Raw genomic sequence first — 5,157 nt, 5'->3', positions numbered from 1 at the left:
CTTTTTTTCTTTTTCTTTGAGACAGGGTCTCCCTCTGTTGCTCAGGCTGGGGTGCAGTGACACGATCTCCGCTCACTGCAACCTCCCCCTCCTAGGCTCAAGTGATCCTCCCACTTCAGCCTCCTGAGAAGCTGGGACTATAGGTGCACACCACCATGCCCAGCTAATTTTTGTATTTTTTGTAGAGACGGGGTCTTACTCTGTTGCCCAGGCTGGTCTCCAACTACTGAACTCAAGTGATTCCCCTGCCTTGGCCTCCCAAAGTGCTAGGATTATAGGTGTGAGCCACCATGCACAGTCCCCCAGATTTTTTCACTGTGAGATGAGCACCAGGCTTTAAGGAATCTCCTCTAGAAACAATTCTCTTTGGATCTATCTACTACACACCCGTCAACTTTGTGTGGTGATCACGTGTTGCCGCATCTTCAACACGAGAGTAAGTCAGAAAATCAAAGTCCCTGGAACATTTTGTTTGCGAGAGCGCATCACCTTGCAATGTATGAGTATGCCCTATTTCTCCAAGTGTTCACTTAAACTATCATCTGCAGTTTTATTTTATTTTATTTTTTTGGAGACAGGGTCTCACTCTATAGTCTAGGCTGGAGTGCAGTGGCTCAGTCATGGTCACTGTAACCTTGAACTCCTGGGGTCAAGTGATCCTCCTACCTCAGCTGCCCTAGTAGCTGGAACTATAGGCATACACTACCATGTCCTGCTAATTTTTAAACAATTTTTGTAGGGACAGGGCCTCACCGTGTTGCCCAGGCTGGTCTCAAACTCCTGGGCTCAAACAATCATCCCACCTTGGCCTCCCAAAGTAGTGGGATTATAGGCATGAGCCACTGCACCTGGCCCCACCTGCAGTTTGAAACCTCAAGCTACCAATAAACACTTTTCTCAGCTGCTTTGATTCCTTTGGGTCCTGGTCCTCTGGCAGTAGCTGGTGTCAGGCTGGGAGTAACCAGGTAGTGGTTTTTACCTCCATTTTGAGACCACAGTCACCTCTTCCAACTTAGGTTCAATAAGAGACAGAAAGAAAGGGCCGCATCACTTTTAAAGATATATTCAAAGAAGTTTAAAACTTAAAGTGAACTGGGCATAGTTGCTCACACCTGTAACCCCAGCGTTTTGGGAAGCTGGGATGGGAGGATTTAGCTGGGCATGGTTGTGATGGTTAATACTGAGTGTCAACTTGATTGGATTGAAGGATGCAAAGTATTAATCCTGGGTGTATCTGTGAGGGTGTTGCCAAAGGAGATTAACATCTGAGTCAGTGGACTGGGGAAGGCAGACCCACCCTTAATCTGAATGTGCACCATCTAATCAGCTGCCATCGAATATAAAGCAGGCAGAAAGACATAAAAAGGCTAGACTGGCCTAGCCTCCCACCTACATCTTTCTCCCATTCTGGATGCTGCCTGCCCTCAAATATCGAACTCCAGGTTCTTCAGTTTTGCAACTTGGACTGACTCTCCTTGCTCCTTAGCCTGCAGATGGCCTACTGTGGGACCTTGTGATTATGTCAGTTAATACTTAGTAATCTCCTGTGTGTGTGTGTGTGTGTGTGTGTATATATATGTAAATATATATATTCCTTTATATATATTTCTATATATATTCATATATATATATATCTTGTATTAATTCTGTCTTTCTAGAGAACCCTGACTAATACAATGGTAGTGCATGTATTCCTAGCCACTCAGGAGGCTGAGGCAGGAGGATTGCTTGAGCCCAGGAGGTCGAGGCTGCAATGAGCTATGGTCGTGCCACTGCATTTCAGCCTGGGTGACAAAGTGTGACCCTGCCTCAGAAACAAACAAAAAAAGATACAAAACCAGAAAACAAAAAGTAAGTTTATATGCATATCATTCGTTAAAAAAAAAAAAAAATACATGAACAGGTCTATAGTCCCCGAACCTTTTCTTTTAATTTTTTGAGACATAGTCTAACTCTGGCGCCCAGGCTGCAGTGCAGTGGTGCAGTCTCGGCTCACTGCAACCTCCACCTTCTGGGTTCAAGAGATTCTCATGCCTCAGTCTTCTGGGATGACAGGTGTGCACCACCATGCCCAGTTGATTTTTATATTTTTAGAAGAGATGAGATTTCACCATGTTGGCCGGGCTGGTCTCAAACTCCTGGCCGTAGATGATCTGCCTGCCTCACCCTCCCAAAGTACTGGGATTACAGGCGTGAGCCACGTGCCCCACCTGAACATTTTATATCATTCCCTTTTCTTCTTGGACTCATATTTCTCTATCGCTTCTCCTTCAAAATTGTATTCTACCATGATTTATTTTATCCATGAGGTCATTCTTACATAACAGCTCTTTTAAATATATATATACGTATATATATGTGTGTGTGTGTGTATATATGTTAATAACTTGTTTTCACATATTAAAACAAATTTTGGGGCTGGACTTGGTGTCTCATGCCTGTAATCCCAGCACTTTGGGAGGCTGAGACCAGGATCACTTGAGCTCAGGAGTTTGAGACCAGCCTGGGCAGTGACAAAACCTCATCTCTACAAGAAAATTTTAAAAATTAGCCAGGTGCAGTGGCACACTTCTATGGTTTCATCTACTCAAGGGGCTGAAGCAGAAGGATTGCTTGAGCCCTGGAGTTTGAGGTTACTGTGAGCTAAGATTGTACCACTGCACTCCAGCCTGGGAGACAGAGCAAGACCCTGTCTCAAAAAAAAAAGCAAATTTTGTAGAAAATGCATCTTTCAATGAGCTGGTTTTTATTGTTGTTGTTTTCAACATATTCATGAATCTATGAATTAATGTTAACTATTACTAGAATAGATTATATTTCAATTCTATTTCTATGTTTTGTTTCTATGGATATTAACAGTCAAGAAAACTGTTCATATAAATAAGAAGATAGGAATAAAAGGAGTTTTATTATAGCAACATCACTCAGTTTTCTGAACTCCTGAGTTGTATGTCAAGAATCACATAGTTGGTTTAAAATATGGGGTCCATTCCAAGATGATCAAATAGGAACAGCTCTGGTCTGCAGCTCCCAGCGTGATTGATGCAGAAGACAGGTGATTTCTGCATTTCCAACTGAGGTACCAGGTTCATTTCATTGGGACTGGTTGGACAGTGAGTGCAGCCCATGGAGGGTAAGCCAAAGCAGGGCAGGGCATCACCTCAGCTGGGAAGCGCAAGGGGCCCAGGGATTTTCTAGCCAAGGGAAGCCGGGACAGACTGTAACAGGAAAATTGGGATACTGCCACCTAAATACTGTGCTTTTCCAATGGTCTTAGCAAACATCACACCAGAACATTATAACCTGCACCTGGCTCAGCGGGTCCCACGCCCACGAAGCCTTGCTCACTGCTAGTGCAGTAGTCCAAGATCGAACTGCTAGGCAGCAGCTGGGCTCAGGGAGGGATGTCCAGCATTACTGAGGCTTGAGTAGGTAAACAAAGCAGCCTGGAAGCTCGAACTGGGTGGAGCCCACTGCAGCTCAGTGAGGCCCACCTGCCTCTATAGACTCTACCTCTGGGGGCATGGCATAGCTGAACAAAAAGCAGCAAAAACTTCTGCAGACTTAAACATCCCTGTCTGACAGCTCTGAAGAGAGCAGTGGTTCTCCCAGCATGGTGTTTGAGCTCGGAGAATGGATAGACTGCCTAAAGTGGGTCCCTGGCCCCCGTGTAGCCTAACTGAGAGACATCTCCCAGTAGGGGCTGACTGACACCTCATACAACCGGGTGCCACTCCGAGACGAAGTTTCCAGAGGAAGGATCAGGCAGCAATATTTGTTGTTCTGCAATATTTGCTGCTCTGCAGCCTCCGCTGGTGATACCCCAGCAAACAGGATCTGTAGTGGACCTCCAGCAAACCCCAACAGATCTGCACCTGAGGGACCTGACTGTTAGGAGGAAAACTAACAAACAAAAAGGAATAGCATCAACCTCAACAAAAAGGACATCCACACCAAAACCCCATCTGTAGGTCACCATCATCAAAGACCTAAGGTAGATAAAACCACAAAGATGGGGAGAAACCAGAGCAAAAAAGCTGAAAATTCTAAAAATCAGAGCACCTCTTCTCCTCCAAAGAATCGCAGCTCCTCACCAGCAATGGAACAAAGCTGGACAGAGAATGACTTTGACGAGTTGGCAGAAGTAGGCTTCAGAAGGTCAGTAATAACAAACTTCTCTGAGCTAAAGGAGGATGTTTGAACCCATTGCAAGTAAGCTAAAAACCTTGAAAAAAGATTAGACAAATGACTAACCAGAATAAACAGCATAGAGAAGACGTTAAATGACCTGATGGAGCTGAAAACCAAAGCACGAGAACTACGTGATGCATGCACAAGCTTCAGTAGCCAATTTGATCAAGTGGAAGAAAGGGTGTCAGTGACTGAAGATCAAATGAATGAAATGAAGCGAGAAGAGAAATTTAGAGGAAAAAGAGTAAAAAGAAACAAACAAAGCCTCCAAGAAATATGGGACTATGTGTAAAGACCAAATCTACATTTGATTGGTGTACCTGAAAGTGACGGGGAGAATGGAACCAAGCTGGAAAACACTCTGCAGGATATTATCCAGGAAAACTTCCCCAACCTAGCAAGGCAGACCAGCATGCAAATTCAGGAAATACAGAGAACACCACAAAGATACTCCTTGAGAAGAGCAACTCCAAGACACGTAATTGTCAGATTCACCACGGTTGAAATGAAGGAAAAAATGTTAAGGGCAGCCAGAGAGAAAGGTTGGGTTACCCACAAAGGGAAGCCCATCAGACTAACAGCAGATCTCTCCGCAGAAACTCTACAAGCCAGAAGAGTGGGGGCCAATATTCAACATTCTTAAAGAAAATAATTTTCAGTCCAGAATTTCATATCCAGCCAAACTAAGCTTCATAAGTGAAGGAGAAATAATATCTTTTATAGACAAGCAAATGCTGAGAGATTTTGTCACCACCAGGCCTCCCTTACAAGAGCTCCTGAAGAAAGCACTAAACATGGAAAGGAACAACTGGTATCAGCCACTGCAAAAACATGCCAAATTGTAAAGACCATTGATGCTAGGAAGAAACTGCATCAATTAATGGGCAAAATAACTAGCTAACATCAAAATGACAGGATCAAATTCACACGTACCAATATTAACCTTAAATGTAAATGGGCTAAATG

Source organism: Mandrillus leucophaeus, unplaced genomic scaffold (assembly GCF_000951045.1).
Source record: "Mandrillus leucophaeus isolate KB7577 unplaced genomic scaffold, Mleu.le_1.0 Scaffold284, whole genome shotgun sequence".
NCBI lineage: Eukaryota > Metazoa > Chordata > Mammalia > Primates > Cercopithecidae > Mandrillus > Mandrillus leucophaeus.
Note: the sequence above shows the minus strand (reverse complement) of the source record.